This window comes from Cupressus sempervirens, chromosome 3 (assembly GCF_028749045.1).
Source record: "Cupressus sempervirens isolate cs-2001-9-10 chromosome 3, ASM2874904v1, whole genome shotgun sequence".
Taxonomy (NCBI): domain Eukaryota; kingdom Viridiplantae; phylum Streptophyta; class Pinopsida; order Cupressales; family Cupressaceae; genus Cupressus; species Cupressus sempervirens.
Window position 1 is genome coordinate 663,977,564 of NC_143120.1, and position 21,409 is coordinate 663,998,972.

At 33.6% G+C, this 21,409-nt stretch overlaps 1 long non-coding RNA gene across 1 annotated transcript; it reads right to left on the reverse strand.

Annotated features, from left to right (window-relative positions):
• Positions 1–14,906: 14,906 nt before the first annotated feature.
• LOC149568453 (uncharacterized) lies at positions 14,907–16,632 on the reverse strand. The gene is made up of 2 exons (XR_016362563.1): positions 16,314–16,632; positions 14,907–15,229 (listed from the first exon to the last, which is right to left on the reverse strand). It is a non-coding gene; the product is annotated as an uncharacterized LOC149568453 (long non-coding RNA).
• Positions 16,633–21,409: the final 4,777 nt, after the last annotated feature.

Below are 21,409 nucleotides of genomic sequence, written 5' to 3' on the forward strand. Positions count from 1 at the left end.
ACGTAGTGGAACACTTGAGGAGCTACCTGAAGTCTCTCATGGAGGTATGTATAAATTTCCTATATTTTTTAATTCATTATTTGAAGAGGAAGAAAAAGGAAAGTATATTTGAAAATGAACTAATTCTTTCAAAAATATTATATGATGGGATCTTAGAAGAAAATGAAAAACATATGAGGAGGTGGATAAAATATGTTTACAAAATACTTTAGGAGAAAGCCTTGTGATGCATTCAAACGTACTATGTGGATAAAGTTCAATATTTACAAAACAAAAGGAGATAAAAAATATGATATTTTTGAATTCACCAAAGATAAGGAGATACTTGGTCTGCTTCTCCAAAGATAATCGGGATCTTTCTATGCTCACAGGGAGCATACGTCCCCCAAAAGAGTCATGGATGGGACCTTAAATTTTTTTAAATTAAAAGTTTGAGATTAGATCATTTTGAAGATCAAGAATACTTAAAATCGAGAAGTTACACATTTGATGACTTATGACTCTTTTTTGAATATGGCTAAGATAGAGGATTTAAAGGACTTGTGAATATGTATGCTGAATTGATTTCTCTCGCCAAGATATAGGAAGAAGCCTTGATGAAGATTATTAATTTCAAAGCAATTGTAAAAGAATAATATGAGAAGACTCCTATTATTTTTTACTGTGATGAGGCAAAAAAAAATTATATTCAAGTGACTATATACAAGATAGAACACATTTATAAAAATGATTATAGATAGGATTGTAAGAAGCCTAAGCATAATCATAATGAGATCATTTGACTTAAGAAAATGAGAATAAGTGGTCTAAAGGTTTTTAATAAGAAAACAATATATTTTGATATATCGTGTAGAACATTATTTCTAACATTATTTCTTCAATAATTTTTTTAGATAAAGCTAGTAAGATTATAGGAGGCTCCTATCAATTACAATGTGAATGTTCAATTTAGGATAACTTGAATTTGAGCAGAGAGAAGTTTTGCAAAATTAGACTCTTTTTGATCTTAAAGAAATTGTATGAAGGCATTAGTGCAATGAAAAAGGTGACAACATAGTACTTATTTGTTAAAAGTATGGTAAATTGAGACTCTTCTTTTCTTCACTTTGAACTTTAATATTTGTAGCAACTTGACATGGTTTGAAAAAATTGTTATTAAGGATATTAATGATTGGTGTCATGATAGGCTTTTGTCCTCCTCTTTGATGTAGGAACTTTTAGTGGCTTTGTGAGAAGGAGCTTCTAGTAGTTTTTTTTTAAAGCTTTTAATGATTTTCTTAGTTTTTAGAAAGTTGATTTTTATTAATAACCTTGAAATATTACTTCCAATTTTGAATGTTAGTTGGTAGTTCATCTTATCTCAATTTTAGGAAGCTTCACGAAAAAAAAGCCTTTTATGAATTGTTTTAAAAATTACAAAAAATGGCAAAAAAAAAAATTATTAAAAAACTACCAAAATGGTAATTTTAGATTTATATTTAAAATTGTAATTTATCTCATTGTAGGAGAAGGATTTGGAAGAATAATAAAGAAGAATTTGCAATTCTAATATTTATTTTTGTGTTCTTTCTCTCTTATGTTTATGTTAAGTATTTGAGGAATTTTGGGTGCATCATCTAGTATCACATCACAAAAGTTCTGGGAAAAGGAGATTCTTGTGGTTGTGTAGTTTTGAGTTTATGTTTATGCAGGCTGAGGAGAGGAACTAGTTTCCTAAAGACTAGGTAGAGAAGATAAAATACCTAGGTTGAGACAAAGGCAAAACAAAAGCAAATTTAATGGACTCATTTGAAGAACTAGAATTATTAATGAAATATTTGCATAAGAGAAAAGAAGAAAATAAAATAAAAGAGAAAGAGAGGAAGAGGAAGGAGAAAGAGATGAGGTGATTAGAGTTGAAAGAAATGTTTTAAAAATTACAAGAAAGTTGACAACAATTAAAAAAAACTAATGGAATTAGAAATGCAAAAATGGTACCTACCAATCAATAAGAAGATAACTAGCCTATTCAGAAGATTATTCAAAAGAAGAAAAGGAAAGAAGAGACGCAAAAAATGAAATGGTGAGTATACCAATGAATGTTTTGACATCAAGAATTGAAGAAGTCAAGATAAACATAGCCACAAAAGAGTCTTTTTGTCATTTTCAGCATTATGTTTAGAATGAGAAAACATAAATGGTTGTTTATAATGAGATTTCTAATGAAGATGATTCATATTTTTTAATGAGGTATATGAATGTTCCCAAAGGTATTATGTTAATTGTGGTCATGGTGAATATGTTGATATATTATTTGTTGAAGACATAAATGATTATGGTACAGAGGTTTATACAAAAGAAATGGAATTTTGAATTTTAAAGGCTGAGAAGATGTTGAGTAGAATATGGGTTAAGAAAAAAAGAGGAATAGGGCTCCAGTGATAGTTGCAAAGATGAATGATAACATGTTAAAAAATTGGAAGACTAGGAAGAAGGAACAAATTTGCAATCCTTTGAGTCAATAAAATCAATGTTTGATACAATGGAAGAAAAAGTTCTAGAAAAGAAACTATACACATTCAAAACCCAACTTGCAGGAGCTGTGTTCTTTCAACCAGAGGAGAATGATGCAAGAGAATTTAGTGTCTTTCTAAGAAGGAGCTTTTAGTAGTTTTTTTTAGAGCTTTTAATGATTTTCTTAGTTTTTAGAAAGTTGATTTTTATTAATAACCTCGAAATATTACTTCAATTTTGAATATTAGTTGACAGTTCATCTTATCTCAGTTTTAGGAAGCTTCACAAAAAAAATCATCTTTTTTCGAGTTGTTTTAAAAATTACCAAAAATGACAAAAAAATAGTTTTATTTAAAAACTGCCAAAAATGGTAATTTTGGATTTGTATTTAAAATTTTAATTTATCTCATTGTAGTAGGAGGAGGATTTGTAAGAATAATAAAGAAGAATTTGGAGTTCTATTATTTATTTTTGTGTTCTTTCTCTCTTATGTTTATGTTAATTATTTGAGGATTTTTGGCTACATCACTCTTTAAAACTTATTAGGCATGATGGTATTTTAATGAAACTTTGAAATTCAAATAAGGTAGATAAGGAAGAAGTGGAGTAGATGACATTGATGACCATGGACCGCTAAAGTATGAGAAAGCAGGATAATTATCAAAATCTTGTTCTTGGCAATTTGGTTTTGAAATTTGAAATTGATAATTGGATATTGAGAATGTTTGTATGAAATGTGCTTCTTCATTAATGATAGTCAGAGCATTAATTGTAGAGAGTAAGGAGTAAAAGATATGCAACAAAATAAATAGAATAGCTATTTATTTTTTTAAATAGAGGTGCAAGGACAATATTGATTAAACTAGCTTACAAACTTAAGGAATAATGGAGTGATTGTAACATCAAATAGATGATATCCTAAATCTTTAAAGGTAAGTTATTGAAACTACTCTATCTTTATCAACCAATGATAAAGCAAGAGGAATGAGGAAAAATTTCAAGAGAAGGTGGTAGTGTATTGCTAAGAGCTATTTATTGCCACAATAAGTTTTTTTGAGAATAATGAAAGTTGACATAACAAAGGTTATACATGAAAATAGAAAAAGACCATTTTGGCAAGTTCCTAACATTTCATCCCCATCCAAATTTAGAGGAAGAGACAGGAATAGGAAAAAAGGGGAGAATCTTGAAAAAACAACTACAAGCCATAGGAAATGATGGCTATTGGCATTAATTGCCACTTTTTTATAGGAAAATTTGTTTTAATATTTCATTTTTGCTTCCTAACTTTATCTCACTTCAGCATTGAAAGCATCATCCAAGTTTGAATCCTCTTCGTTAACCTATAGCAAGTTAAACTGTGGATTTGCTTGGTTTTTTTGAAGGCATAACAAAAAGGCTAATATTTTTTTGTAGATTCAATGCTATGTCAATGGAATCTCCATTACTTCTCAAGGTTAAAAAACTTACAAGGTAAATGATTTTCTTGGGAGATATCACAAAGCACCGTATGCAAGAGGTTTTGGAAAATTCACACATACTTTTGGTAAGAAGAATCTTTGGGATTCTTGGAGATGAATTCATTAGAGAAGATCATAGGTGTAGAGAAAAAAATGAAACATACTATTCACTTTGTTGCCACTCTAGTGCATTGGGAATAAAAAAGATTATAGTTGAGAAGCTTTGTAGGAAAAATATAGAAAGGAATTCCTTAAAGATTTAACAGTGGTGTTGGGACCTATACACAATAATTTGACCATCCTAGAAATTACAAAGTGGCCATTATTAATCGACCACCACCCAAAAGTGCAAAGCCCCCACTATTAGGGTTAGTTCAGGACTATAATGACTATACAAAAATTGGTTCATAAAAAAATTGATAAAATTGAAATAATTAACATTCATAATGAAAGTTCTCCATCAAGTCATACTTGGATTATTTCATAAAATTCACAACAAATGCCCTCCACCAAGTCATAGTTGAATTATTCTATGACATTCATATTGAATGCCCTCCAGCAAGTGCACTTTGGATCATAATACAACATTCATAATGAATGTCCTCCACCAAGTTATACTTGGATCATTTTATGATATTCACTATAAATGTTGTACACCAAGACGTTCTTAGACCATATATTTATTGATTATTCTCTTTGAGTTCAATTCATAAATAATTATTTAGAATACACACACACACACACACACACACACACACACACACACACACACACACACACACACACACACACACACACACTTAATAATGTAGAGGGAGTTTGCATAATATAGTACTTTAGTTAATATTATGAGTGTGGTCCCAAATTTATACCTCCTATTGGAGTCTTGGTCCACATTGATGATCTTAGCCTTCACAGATCTTTTACTATTCAAATATTATAGTGCTCCATACTTCGTACATGTTATGTTGCTACCTCGATGGGCAAATTAGTATCAAATGTGTCTTGTATCATTTACTACCACATGCACCAATTGTTGCGTCACTGGCGTCTCTATTGCTTTTGATGGGTATGTCCCTTCCTTAGTTTACATGTCAACCTCTTCAAATGGTGTTTCAATTTTCCCATCTCAATCTCTATGTGTCTTTTTTATAATATCTCTTGTAAGCTTTTTGTTTTGTCCACCTAGGGTGACACTTTTATTTTGATGTCCCTCCTCTACTTTATAAGCTTAATTCATGGTCATGGGATCATGACACTTGACTCATTATTATGAGTAAGTAACTTATAAGTGTGGAAATCAAATAATTACTATAGTAATTATGTAACATGATTATTATTTTCTTGTTATATTACATACATTTGTTATTATAAGTATGCCACTATTATCAAGTATTGACACTAATTCAATACAATATCATATTGTAAATACTTGACAATATAATTATTAATGGGTCACACTAATTTATATAGAATGAATTGAATATATTTATATTTAAAATAGTATCTATATTATTGTTAATTTCTAGGATCGTTTTAGCAAATGTAGAAGCATAGCCTTTGTTATTGATGATGTCCAATGTAGATTTGGATCTTATATAAATATGAGAGGAGGCATGTCTATGGTGTAATCATCATTTAAATAATATTATATTAACATGAATAATAATGTATAACAATATATATATATATATATATATATATATATATATATATATATATATATATATATATATATATATATATATATATATATAACATGGATAAGTATATATAAGAAATGATGATTACCAATAACAATAATGTATATCAGATCAAATTAATCTGAAGAAGCTACAACTTTAACACTCTGTCTTAGGGAGGATTGATATAAAACACATTATGCTCTCAAGTATATGAAAAGATATCATTCACCTTTTATAACACACAATTGAAATAAATTTCATAACTTTAACATAAGCTTAAACACCACCTTAAGTGTGGTCTATAATAGTAACTATGTCATGGTGTTCGATGGTCCAAAGAACCATAACAAGTTGGTTATTATGGCATCCGACAAAATCCAACCCAAAGAACCATGATGAGTTGGTTATCATACTGTTCAAAAAAATCTAGTCCAAAGAACCATGATAACAAGTCTACCATTTATAAGATCACCACCTTACAATGGTTACCTTTTGTCTATTTGTTATCATGACTTCCAACATTCTGGGATAACAATTTAATGAAGTCTGTCATGATAAAAATTCTACCATTTATGGGTGAAGAAAGATCCCTCTAAGGGGGTGGAGGCAGATGCAGTTGAATCTGCTCCCCCAAAGGACCATTCTAAGTGCTTTGAAGGTAATATGGTGAATAGCATCCCGGTGGCAGATTCTAGTGCTCCTGATCTTGGTGTAGTTTCACCTTTGGAGAAGGAGACTGGTGTTCCCACCTCTATTGTTTCACCATTGGTGAGGGAATCTAGTGAACCCACCCCTACCCAAGTCCTTTTGGAGAATCCTATCATTGCAACAGGCAGAGCAATCAGGAAGATATGGCGACCATATCAAAGGAGGGAAGAGCTTCTGGTGAAGCTGAACCTCAAAAGGTGATGGACTTGCCTTTACCTTTGGTTCCAAAATCCATGGATCCTATGTCAAAGGAAGGTAACTTTGTGAGTGGTGTGGTTGAGGACATTCTCACTATATCTCATGTTGAGGAAGCAATTTGGGTAGAGGAAAGTTCTAAGGCTAACTGAATTGCAGCTGGGAGACAATCTAAAGGTAGGAGGAAAGGTAATAAAAAAGACGAGGACTTTGTTCCTATGAAAAATATCAAGAAAGGATCGAAAGTTGATTCCAAAAATGGGGTTTCTAAACCTGTTAAGGGTAATCATGGTTCTTCATCTAAGAATGGTGGAGCTTCTTTTAAGAATGGTGATGTAGGATCTCCTCCATCTTCGACTGGAAGACCCTCCGATCTACACAAAAGAATACCTGAGGCTAATAGGAGCATTGTTGATGGTAGTCAGAGGACCATCCTTGAATCTAAACATTTCATTAAATTATGAAAATTATTTCATGGAATATTCGAGGGTTAAATATTCCTCATAAACATGATATTTTGAATGATATGATAGGGATAATAGGCCAGACATTTTTGTTATTCAAGAAACTAAGATGTTAAAGGATAAGGTGGAATGTCTTTCTATTTTTAAGGGAGGAAAGATTATTGGTAGCGATTTTGAAGGAGCTTTAGGTGGTATGGCAGTTTTTTGGACTAACAAATGGATTCAGTGGGAACTTTTGTATTAGAGCAGAAATATGATGAATGTTCATTTTGTTAATACAAAAGACAATTTTAGTTGGGTCCTTACTAATGTTTATGCCCCCAATACCAAATGAGGGAGGAAGGCTTTGTGGGAGGAAATTTCAAATTAGAGGAAACTTTTTGTTGAGGATAATTGGTTGGTTATAGGGAACTTCAATGCCCCTTTGAAGGAATCTAAAAAATGGGGAGGCAATCTGACCAACCTGGATAATAGATTAGATCTTATGAACTTTATTGATATTCATCTTCTCCATGATCTTGATTTACATGGGATTGAGTATACTTGGACGAACAAAAGAGCTGGTAAGGATCTTATTCAAGTTAGGTTGGACCATGCTCTTATTATTAATGAGTGGATTTTGAATTATAAATGTTCACTCAATGCTCAAGTCAAGTTGGGATCTGATCACTACCCTATCTTCTTTGCTATTGACAAAATTAACTTTCATAAGAATTTTCCTTTTAGATTTGAAAAAATGTGGACTCTTCATCCAAATTTTGAAAGCCTCATAAAGGAGTGGTGGAACATTAGAGTTGAGGGTATAGCTATGTTTAGAGTGGCTACTAAACTAAAAAATATCAAGAAGAATATAAAAATTTGGAATAAAAATACCTTTGGCAACATTTTTTAGAAAAAAAAAAAGTTGTGGAGGAGCTTAAAGACATTCAAGACAGGATTTAGGCTGAAGGTTATGAGATGGTCTCTAGGGAAGAGGAGAGTAACAAATTAGTTGAACTTCATGATATTATTACTAAGGAGGAAATGTTTTAGAGACAACACTCCTGAAAGGTCTTTTTGAAGGAAGGAGATAGGAACACCAAGTTCTTTCATTTGACTACCATGAAACATAGGGTGGCTAACAAAATTTCCAAACTCAACACAGAGGAAGGTTTGATTGGTAATGAAGAGATTTTTAAAAGGGAGGCTATGGAGTTCTTTGGTAGCTTGTTGCAATGTGACCCAGATTTGAATTTAGACAAGCAACAAATGTTCCTAGAGAGCATTCCTTCTTGCATCTCAGAGGCCCAGAATTTATCCCTTACCTCCATTCCTTCTATGGATGAGATTTCTAAGGCTATTCTCTCTTTCGAGGGTGATAAAGCCCCTGGTCCTGATGGGTTTCCTCTTTTGTTCTTTCATAAATATTGGAATATCATTGGGGCCAATGTTTGTAATGGTGTGAAGGAATTTTTTGGTACTAGAAACCTTCTCAAAGAATTAAATGGGACCTTTATTGCCCTTATTCTTAAGAAGTCGAGCACTAATAGCATGGATCAGTTTAGGCCTATCAGTTTGCATAATTCTTTTTATAAGATCATTTCTAAAGTTCTCACTCTTAGAATTCTTTCCCTTCTTCCGGTTATCATTTCTAGGCAGCAAAATGGTTTTGTTTTGGGTAGACAGATCTTGGACTCCATCATATCTATTCATGAAAATATGCATTCTCTTGTGGTGTCTAAGAAGGAAGGGTTTCTTCTCAAGCTTGATCTTTCTAAAGCCGATGACAGAGTGGATTGGAACTTCCTTCTTAGGGGGTTGGAAGCATTTGGCTTTAATAAAAGATTCAAGAATCTTATACTTATGTTAATTTCTTCAACTTCTTTCTCAATGCTTGTTAATGGTTCACCTACCCCCTTTAAGGCTTCAAGGGGCCTAAGACAGGGAGACCCGATCTCTCCAATTCTTTTTATTATCTTGGCTGAATGCCTATGAAGATTTGTGAATAATATGGTGATTAAGGGGGATTTTGTGGGTCTCAACACTTCTTCCTCTACTCTTGCGTGCTCGCACCAACAATTTGTGGATGACTCTATTGTCATGGGGGAGGCTTTAGTGTGAAATGTTAGGAACATTAATAAGGCGTTGATTGATTATGGTGAAGCAACTGGTCAAAACATCAATTGGAGTAAAAGTGTGATTTACTTTATCAATGTTAGTGAGGTAAGACAATTAAAGATTCAAAGGATTATTGGTTGTGAGAGTGGCTCTTTGCCAGGAACCTATTTGGGGTTACCATTGGGATTAACACCTCTTGACAATTTTTGGAATTCTTTGATAGATAAAATACACTTGAAACTTGTTGGTTGGAAGGGATCTCTCCTTAGTCAGGCTGGGAAGGTTATTGTTTTGAAATATATCCTTCAAAGTGTCTGCTTTATGCTTTTAGTGTTTTTAAAATTATGAGAAAGTTTGCACTTGCTATTGAGAAAATAGAGAGGACTTTCTTGTGGACTGGTATGGAGACTAAAAAGAGACTTCCTCTTATTGCTTGGGAGAATGTACGTATTCCCAGGGGGAAGGGTGGGCTTGGCCTGCAAAGGATTTCTCCTATGAATGAACTCTTACTAGCTAAACTACTTTGGAGATGGCACAAGGAAGAGGAGGAATGGAGGAACAACTGGGCTGATAAATATAATAGGGATCACTTTGATTTTCAACATTTACTTTATTCTGATGTTGATCAAGGGGGTTCTCTGATCTAGAAGAATGCTCAGAATTTTAAACATATCTTAAGGAGAGGGATAAAATGAAAGGTGGGAAATGGAACAAGAGTCCCTTTTTGGGAAGATATATGGATCTTGGATCACCCCCTTTGTGATGACCCAAGGTGGAATGGGTATATGGAACAATGCAAGAATCAATTTGGTACTTTGGTTATTAGAAGGATAATTTGTGGGTAATCTTCTTAGGGTGGACCTAAATTTGGCAGAGCTTGTTAAATGCTTGAATGCTTGTTGTCTGAAAAATGAAGAGGATGCTCTAATTTGGAAAGCTGATCCCAATGGTATGTACTCTATTGCTTCAGCCTTTGCTAATTCTTTTGAGGATCATAATGAACCTTGCTGGGCTAAGGCTTGGGTGAAAGGTATGATTCCCAAAGTTAATATCTTCTTTTGGATTCTTTTGCAAAATAAAATATTAACTCTTGACAATCTTAAGAAGAGAGGTTTCATCATTGTTAATCGATGTGTTCTCTGCAAGAATGACAGGGAATTGGTGGATCATATTATGCTACATTGCCCCTTTACAAAAAAGGTTTGGGATAAAATTTGGAGTTTAATGAATGTGGATTGGGTTTCCCATGCTACCATCTAGCTATTCTTTTCTAGTTGGAAGGCTCCTTCCAAGAATTCTTTGATTATCAAATTGTGGGATTTTATTCTTCCTTATCTGTGTTGGGGCATATGGAAGGAACGTAATGACAAGATCTTTAGAGGGGTAGAATCCAATCCTGCTCAGATTTTCCATAAAGCCAACGTCCTTTTGATTGAAAACATTAAAATTTGTGGTACTGGACAACAACCTTGTAATGAGTGGGAAGTTGGGGTACTTAACAATTGGAATATAAGGAGTTTGAATATGAATACAAAGGATCCTAACCCAAGGGATAATGCAAGATGGGATTGTCCTCCGATAAATTGGTTTAAGATGAACTTTGATGGGGCCTTGAAAGGGAACTTGGGTACTGCTAGATGTGGAGTTGTGATTAGAAATTCTAATGGTGACTTTATTGGTGGTATGGCCATACCATTAGGGAGCCAAACTAATCACATTGTTGAAGGCTCTACTGCTCTTCACAATCTTATTCACGCCAAAGGTTTGAATTTGAAGAATATATGGATTGAAGGTGATTCCCTCAACATCAATAATTGTTTAAATAAAATCAATCCACCTTCATGGACTATTAGCAATATTATATCTAAGTCTTTTAACATTATTAATTCGTTCCAAAATTGCATAATATCCCATAGCTATAGGGAAGCCAATGGTTTTGCAGATTGGGCTTCGAAGGTGGTGTGTTGTAATGATCATAAAATCATATGGGAGTCATATGATACATTACCTCCAGATGGCCACGACCATGTTAAGCATGATAAATGGAGATCTTAGCAAAATTCCTTTAATTACGATGTTGTCAGTGAATTATGAGATTAACTCCTTTGGAGTGAGGTGGGTTATAATTTTTAAGAATGTGGGCAATTCACACAAATTCTGGGTTGTTTCTTCCTCTCCTCGTTTCAGTAGTGGTGTTCACAGAGTGATTTGGGGTTTTCAGAGGAAGCAAACCAATGTATTAGACATAGAGATTATGGGGAGAAAGAGGTAACAAGTGGAACCGCCTAGCTGTGTAGAGTGGAAGAATAAGCCGGAGGTGTGGGACATTCTTAGGCGTGGCAATTTCACTGGTTATATGGAGAGACTCAGAGGAAATAACCCTGCAATTACACACCAATTTGTTAAATCATGGAAGGATGACTCAGTGTTGGTCAGGAACCAGCGGACAAATGTCATAGAAGAGGTCATTGCGAAGGCTATAGGGCTGGATATGGATGGGATAAAATTTTATAGAGAGAGGAAGCTCTCAGATAAGGTGATTGATGACTTTGTGGAGACAAAACAGGAGAGAAATTGTTTGGTTAAAATAGGTAACTCTTATTATAACCCGACCTTTGTTTCTCATCCTTGGCATTTTGTGCTCTTTGTGATTATGGAATACTTGACTCTGGATGGAAGATTTACAAAATTGTATGGATACCACTTTATGTTGGCAAACCATTTTCGACATGGTGTTAGGGTAGATTTTCCTTTCTATCTTTTGCAATCTCTTACCATATCTACCCAGGCCATCCAGAAAGACCCGACTGGCGAGCATGCCTGCCATGAGGGTCTCATGGTTTTGATTATGAACTTGCTGAAATCCAAAAAAAAACTGAAACCTAGAACCTTGAAAGGGGTTGATTAGGATACAGAAGGGAGTATTCAGGATAAGGGCTATGACTCTGAGACGCAAGATGAAGCTGAAGGGGGTAGGTTAGTTTGAAAAAAAAGGCTCGAGTGGCAGCTTAAAAAAGAAGAAAAAGAATGTTGTGGAGGAAGATTCTGATCGGGATTGGGAAAGCAACTTTGTGGAGGAAATTGTTAGAGATCATTATAAAAAGAGGAGTGGAAGCAAAGGAAAGGGTAAAGGATATTAAGATTGGTGAGTCTCTCCTCCTTCTGATGATGAGCCTCTGGCTCAACAGTTGAAGAAGAAAAAATATTCCTTGCAGCGATATAAGGATAAGTATGATACTAAGAAAAGTGGGAAATCTGGCTATGGAGATGATGGTGAACAGGGGTCCATGTTAGATTTGGGTGATAAAGTCGAAGGTGGGCGAGGGTCTTCTAAGGGCATATTTGGCAACCCTAGCTCTATTCAAAAGGAGATGGGTATCCTCAAGCATAAAATGTTGTTGCTGAGCAAGGAAATGGAACAACTTAGTAAAACATCCAGAGGGGAAAGAACTCTAGGACAACACATTGATAAGCTTTCGAAAGTCATAGGGAATGCTGAAGAAGTGAAAAATCTCATGCATAAGATTCTAGTGATGGAAGCTAAACAAATGGGTCATGGATAAGGATATCAGTAGCATTTAGGGAAAGGTGTCCAAACTTGAAACTATGATGGGTAATATGGATAAACAGGTTAAACAATTGGTGGACAATGTGAGTAATTTCTTGAAGAAGAATGAGGTGTTAAGAGCCAGGATTCCCCTTCGGGTGCTGATACTCAGGGACCAAGTAAACATACCTGTACCCACTCAAAGAAGATTGAGGAAACTAGTAAGAAAGACGAGGTGAAGGCTATTGTTGAAACCATGCACACTCTGGTGGATCAAGTTGTTGACCTGATAAATACGTCTTAGCTGGTCGATTGTTGTTCATTTGTTGTTCTTTTGCTGTCTTTTCTAGCTTTGTCTTGTATGACCTCTTGTTTTTTTTTGGGGTCTGTTTCATGTTGTTTTTGGAATCTTTTCTCCGTTGTTCTTCTCTTATGTTTATCTCTAGAACTTTGTTGATGTAAAGGTTTTGAGTCCTTTAAAACCTATTTTTACTTAATCAAAACAATTCTACCATTTATAAGATCATCATCTTACAATGATTACCTTCTATTTATATATGTCAATGAAAGATCGTCACCTTTCATTACATATCATATGTGAAATAGTAACCACCATGAACCTAGTCAGAGGGTGGTGCAAAGGCTTACACCTTAATTTTCTCTCAAAGAGAAGAATGCATTACAAGGAGTTTCACTTAGAATTTCCTCATAGAGAAGATATCATTCACAAAGGATTACACCTAAAAAAATTCCCCCTCTAAACAATGATCTTGGGAAGTCAAGCCCAGTAGTTACTCTCTTCCCCAAGGATTCTTGTTAGACTCACTCTGAATAGATATATAATTTTCTAGTGATAAGTCATTACTTCCTCATGATATACATAGGAGTGGGCCCATCAAAATCATGCAGTTACACACGTGTATTTCTAGACTCCCTCTGAGTATCAATCTTCTAAGCTCTTGCATTGCCTTAGAAGAAGTGTCATACTCCCTCTTAATGTAGAAGAATATCATAATCTCAATAACCAAAGATGTTTTCTTCCTGAGCCTCACTTTATCCATCTTGATCATCAGGGTCTTTGGAGCTACTATCATTAGATTGAGTCTGCGCAATATTTGGTAGCATATGTAAACTACCAACCTTATTTTCTTGTAAGAATATCCTCAAACATAAAGGAAAAGATTAAGGAAAATAACCCTTATAATATGTATAGAAATACAAATAAGAGAGAGAAAGAGTAGATAAATGTAAAAGATAAAAATACTTATATGCACAATAGGATTCAAAATTTGTCTTCTCAAGTTATTTGAGAATGTAACACCTCCCCTCTAAATAAGGTTCAAGTGGGAATGGAACATTGACTATTATTCCCCCCACAATGTAAAATTTTCACTCATTCTTATATTGTTGAACATTTTTTAATGAAATATGAAAACTCCTTTCTAAGTTCCAATTTGCTCTTTTCATACATTGAAGGTCTAAACATTTATTTAGTTTAACAGTAGAAGCGAACATGTCCTTCCATTTTATCAAACTCGTCCATAATATACCAATATCTTGATTAAGTATGATTGTACCACATGAATGACTCTACAACTCATACATCAAGTTTCATTCATCAAGGAGAGACTCATAGATGGTTCAATTGAATTCTTAAATTTCATTAATGTCTCACAACAACTCAAATTTCCTTATAGTAACTTCTGCAAATACAAGTGACATCATTTATAAGTCATCACTTCCTCATGATGTATATAGGGGTTAAGCCCATTAAAATCCATATGGTGACGATGTATGAATGATAGTCCTCTTGACAACGACAATTTATTGATCATTAGAAAAATCTGTCTCAACATTGTTTGCTCCCTCTTAATCAATAAGACTGAGATCACTGAAGGTTGATTGAATCATTTCCTCTATCTATTCCCTCTCTTTCAAAGATGCCTGTAATGAAATGTCACTCCTTTTTTTTCTTTTTACAAGAACATTCTCAAATGAAAAAAATATCAAAGCACGACTCTTATAGTATATATAAAATACAAATAAGATAGAGACTTCATTGATTAAACAAAATAATCAAGGATAATAAATAATTCTATAATTTATATAAGACCAATACAATGCAATATAGATAAATAGATAAATATCTAATTTAAAGATATACTTTAATCTATATTCACTTATATTCATAAGAGATTATATTACTAGCCTATTGCACATTGAAAATCATGTAGCTTCGATCTGACAATGACTATGATCATATCTATATATACATATGTATATATGTATACCAATATGATGTACATACATATATTATTTGAGATCACATCTTAACCATGATCGAAACTTTTTTTGATTCCTTTGATTTAAAGATCATTATCGATCTATATAAATATCGGGCTACATAAGGATTGAGTTCATTATGATCAATTATACATGTTTAAGACTTGTGTTAAGTCTAACTATAATCGGGTATGATAAATAAACATTGAACTGGTGTGACGGTGAATGGTTGTCTCCATTCGGAGACATGCCCATTCACCCTTAGAGCCCTTTGTGTAATATGTATACTTGATCTGTCTGACATAACAAGGCATCAAAATCAATTAATGCAAGTATATCAAAGGATCAATAACATCTCAAGTTAAAGAACATCTTTATTATAAATTCTAGGGCAATTCAAATTCATTGGCATCAGTGCTTAAATCTGCAATCAAAACTATGCATCAGTTAGCCTCACATCAAAATTTGTAAGAAACTTTACATGGTATCAAAGCCTTATTAATGAGAGATCTCATTAAGTTTAAGAGATCATCTTTCACATTAAGTTGCAGTCTCTTATTACTTTTCAAGATGAAAAACATGTAAGATTCGAACACCACCTTACAAGTGTTGATAACTTCATATAATAATGCTATTAAAAGAGAACAAATTAGATTCCTTTGTAAAAGAAGAAAATGAAGAATGTAAAGATGATCTAGAGAAAACTCTATGGATCGAGAATAATGAGAAGCCCATGAAGATAATCGTGGATGTCGTTCAAGATCACATAGTGCCTATAGTGGCAAAACATGCAACAACATATCACATGTTTAAAGCTCTTGGAAATGCATTCATAGTAAATAACATTGGTAGAAAATTTTCTTAAAAGACAAATGAATAATATCAACATGAATAAAGGAGAAATAGTAAGTGTCTTCTTTATGAGAATCACAGAATTGAGAGACCAATTATCTGCAGTCAGTTATGAGATTGACAACCAAGAATTATCCCTAATAGTGATAGGAGGACTACCAAATTCTTGGGAGTCCTTTGTACAAGGTATAAGTGCAAGATCTAAAATCCCAAAACTAAATCGATTAATATATGATTGTCTTCAAGAAGAGTCAAGATTAACGATTAGAGGAAAACATAAAACCTTAGATGAAGACATTCACGTTCTTAACACCAACTCTCATAAGGTTAAGAAGAAGAATACCAATAGGAAAAGAAACTTTCATGGAAAAGGAGAGTCAAAATAGAAGAAAGACTTGTCTAAAATTCAATGTTTTAGATGTGATCAATATGGACATTATGTTCTAAATTGTCCTGATCGATCAAAACTTCAAGTATCATTTGCTAAAACTGATAAATCAATCGAAGGTCAAGATTATAAGAAATATACCTTCTACTCAGCCTTGTCTAGTCAAATATCAACCAAGTCCAACACTTGGATAATTGACAATGGATCTTCAAGACACATCATTGGATATCAAGACAACCTAGAACACATGCAAATAGAAACAAATGAAGAAGTTACAATTGGGGATGATTTTGCACATTTTGTAAAAGGAGTTGGGACCTGCACCATCAAATTAAAATCCAGAAAATCTATTCAGCTTTCTGGAGTTCTATATGTACTAGGTATTAAAAGGAATTTAATATCTATATCAGCACTTGAAGATGATGGTTATCGAATTACTTTCATGGAAGGCAAAGTGCTAGCATGGGCTAAGAATTCAACTATCAAGAAGATTGAAACAATAAGTGCTTGACAAAGACTATCATATGAGCTTTGCACTAAGACAAATCTTGCACTTGTTCATGAGACTTGAGATTCAAATGAAATCTGGCATAGAACATAAGGTCATATTAACTTTCGTACTCTAACATCTAAGGAGAAGTTGGTAGTTGGAATCCCTGAATTAAGTCAAATTCATAGTGAATCCTGCAAAGGTTATGCCTTGGGGAAAAACACTAAAACACCATTTCCTCGTAGTTTGAGTAAAACTAAAGATGTGTCAGAACTAGTACACTTTGACCTATGTGGACCCATGTCTAGACCATCCATAGGAGGGTTCTCATACTATGTGATATATGTTGATGATTTTTCAAGGAAGACATGGATATACTTCCTTAAGCGCAAAGAATCTGAAGAGATTCTTTCTAAATTTAAAGAATTCAAAACTATAACTGAAAACTCCTCAAAAAAGGAAATTAAAGTTCTAAGAACAAATAATGGAAAGAATACACTTCTAAAATATTTAAAGAATTCTGCAAACTTGCTGTGATTAAGAGGGAGTTTATCTTTCCCTACAATCCTCAACAAAATGGAGTTGCTGAAAGGAAAAATAGAACCATTGTAGAAGCTGCTAAGGCTATGCTATATGATCAAAACTTGAGCATGTCATTTTGGGTCGAAACATCTCATACAATAGTCTATTTTTAGAATAGATGTCCTCACTCGCATTTGGGCAATAAAACTCCCCATGAAGCATTTTCAGGAATGAAACCAGACATTAGCCATTTAAGGATATGTAGATGTCCTATGTATGTTCATGTACCTAAGGAGAAAAGAACAAAGTTAGAACCTACTGAAAGAAAAGGAATTCTTATTGGTTTTAGAGAAACAATAAAAGGGTACATAATCTACATACCTAGATAGAAACATATAGAACTCAATAGAGATGTCATCCTTGAAGAAGATATTGCTTCCAAAAGAGCCAAAACAGATGAACTAGCTATAGATGACTTCTCTTGTTCCCTAGAAGAGGCTCTTGCTCCTGAGATTCAAAGGGAGTACCCTAAAGAGACTTCAAATGAAAATGAGATCCTTCCAAAGACTCAAGAAGAGAGTCTTGATAATAATTCTAAAAGGCCACTTTGGCAAGGAAAATTATAGAGGAAGGAGATGAATTTGCAACACCTTCAAGGACATTCAAAGAAAGCAAAAGACCTCAAAAATTAACATATAATACATTCATATGTAAGATTCCAAACTTTGAACCTTCTAATGCTTTAGAAGAACTTAAACATAAAGTTTGGAAAGATGCAATAGTGGAAGATTATCAATCTATACTAAAAAATGATGTTTGAGATATAGTTCCTAGACCTAAAGGAAAATATGTTGTTTCATCCAAATGACTCTTCAAAGTTAAGTATGTTTTAGATAGTAGCATTGAAAAACATAAAGCTCATTTTGTGGCTAGAGGATTCTCTCAAAAGGAAGGAATCAACTTTGAAGAAACTTTTGCACCAGTTGCCAAGTATACCTTAGTTTGAGCTGTAATAGCCATTGCAACAACTAAAGGTTGGAAAATTCATCAAATGGATGTAAAAATTGCTTTTTTAAATTGAACAATTGAGGAAGAAGTATACTTGGAACAACCAAAAGGATTTGTGACTCATGATGTTGCCTCCTATGTATGTAAATTGAAAAGGGCTCTATATGGACTCAAATAGGCTCCCCGAGCTTGGTATGAAAGGATTGATAAATATCTTGTAAGTCTTGGATTCACCAAGAACGATGTTGATCCAAATCTTTACTTTAAAGTAACTAAAAGTGATATGTTGATTCTAATATTTTATGTTGATGACCTTCTGATTACAGGAGAAGACCATGTCATTAATCAGTGTAAAAAAGATTTGACTTCTAAATTTGACATGAAGTACTTAGGGATTCTTCATTAATTACTTGGATTGGAAGTTCAACACAAGTTTGGGAATACCTTCCTACATCAAAAGAAGTATGTTGTCGATATTCTAAAAAGATTTGGAATGTGGAACTATCAACCTGTGTCAAGACCTATGGAAACCAACTTACACAAGCTAAAGGAAGCAAGTGTTGAATCCAAACTAGTTGATCCCACTTTATACAGACAAATAATTTGGTCACTAATGTAACTTGTGAATACTTGACCTAATATCTGCTATGTTGTGAATGCATTAAGTCAATTCATGTGCAAATCTTGTCAAATACATCTCTTTGCTTTGAAGCATATATTAAGGTACCTTCACGACACCATTGGGTATTAACTTAAATATGAGAATACCAGCTTGGAGTTACATGGATATACTGATTCTGATTGGGCTAAAAGTGTAAAAGACCGAAAGAGCACATCAGGATATTGTTTTAGCTTAGGATCATCTCTGATCTCATGGATCTGCAAGAAGCAAGCTCTAGTTGCTTAGAGTTCTACTGAGGCAAAGTATATTGCAACAACTATGGGAGCTACAGAAGTAGTGTGGCTTTGAAAATTGCTTTCTAGCTTATTCTATGAGCCTTTGAAACCTAACACTATTCACTGTGACAACCAAAGTTGCATTAAGTTATCCATGAATCTGATATTTCATGATAGATCCAAGCATATAGAAATTCCTTACCATTACATAAGAGACATGGTGGAAAGAAGAGCTATTCAATTGGAATATATTAATACAGGTGATCAAACAACTAAGATTCTCACCAAGGCTCTTCCTAAAGTAAAGGTTGATCATTTCAAAAAGAAACTTGGTATGGTTAAAATGTAAGTTTATGAGATTAAGTCTCAACTTCGTAAATTTGTATTATTTTTAATAAAGATGTTTAAAGTGTAAACTCTTTTGTCATATGTGTGACTCTATGACTTATGAGTTTACCTCTGTACATTATTAAAAGGTGACAATCTTTAATAAAGAAATGTTGACTCTAATATTATAAGGTGACGACTTTATAATTATTAGATTACTATCATGATGAATATCACGCGACTTGATATTCATTGACAAGTCATGATAGTTAAACGAACATGTTGATAGATATCATGTGATGTGATATTTGTAGAAGATCAATATCTTGATTTTTATCATGGTGGATATTATGTGACATAATATCTATGGATATACCATGATCTCTTATGGTAGATATCACGAGACTTGATATCTGTGTACACAACATAGCTAGAAAGAATATTATGAGACTTGATTTTGTATATCACCATCTAGGTGATATTACTTTTCAAATAAGGAGAACTTATATATATGCACTTTGTCTTCCCTAGCTAAGAGGTAGTGTTAAAGCATGTAGCTTCAGTCTAACAATGATTGTGATTGTGATTAGCTCTATATATACATATGTATACTAGTATGATGTACATATTGTTATATATACATACATATATATAATGGCAGTATATGTAATTCTACATATGATCGATACAATTGAACCGATGAACATATATATTATTTGAGATCACATCTCAACCATGATTGAAACTTATTATGATTCTTTTGATTTAAAGATGATTATCGATCTATATAAATATCAAGCTCCATATGAATTGAGTTCATTATGATCAATTATACATGTTTAAGACTTGTGTTAAGTCTAACTATAATTGGGTATGATAAAAAAAGATTGAACTAGTATGATAGTGAATGGTCATGTCTCCATTTAGAGACATGCCCATTCACCCTCATGCCCCTCCATGTAATTTGTATACCCGATCTGCCCGACATAATAAGGCATCAAAATCAATTAATGCAAGTATATCAAAGGATCAATATCATTTCAAGTTAAAGAACATCTTTGTTATCTTTTTTATTTCTGTACTAACTTATACAAATTTTGGAGCAATTCAAATTCATTGACATCAGAGTTCAAATCTGTTATGAAAATTGTGCATCAATCAGCCTCACATTGAAATATGGTAAGAAACTTTACACACATCAACTAATCGTCCTACATTTAATAATGTCAAATTATTAAATTAAAGGATTTTATAATTTTTAATATTTTCATTTATTGAAATAAGATAACATAATACATCTTACATAATAACTTAGAAAACTTAGAAAACTAGAGTCCCAAGATGCCTCCCGCTACTGCTTCTCCTGCTCCCACTTTTGTCTCTAACAGCATGTCCTTGTTGGGTTTGAACAACAGTCTTCTCCTGCCCATTCTCTAGCGGTCAATGGGGTAAGACATGGTGGTGAATGACCCCTCTGCTGCATTTAGAGGTGGGGCTTCTACTCCTGTGGCTCCTGTTGGGGTTGCACTCTAATCTCCTGATGCTCTTCCTCGAGGTGTTGTGGGAAGATCCACCATCTCTTACGTTGATGTGGCTACCTATGAGGCAAGTATTGGAGGTCAAGTTGTGTGTTTGGGGCTTTGTGTTGTTGTGCCTATTATTGTAAGTAACCCGATTATGATTGATCTAGAGTTTGATATTGTTGATGAGATTTGCACATATGTGGAGGACTTCTCTTCTACAACTGCTATTTTTCGTTTTAGGGGATTTTGGCCCTCCCTGTCGAATCTACATGCTTGGATATCCAAATATTGAGAACTTATCATTTTAGATTTAGTTCAAATTTACCCTATGGCAAGGGGCTTTTTTATTGTGAAATTTGCTACCATTGGAGATAGAAATGCCATCCTACACCATGGTTTCTCTTGCAGGGAGAGGTTCCCCTTGGTGGCTAAACCTTGATATAAGGATTTTGACCCATCGACCAAATCCT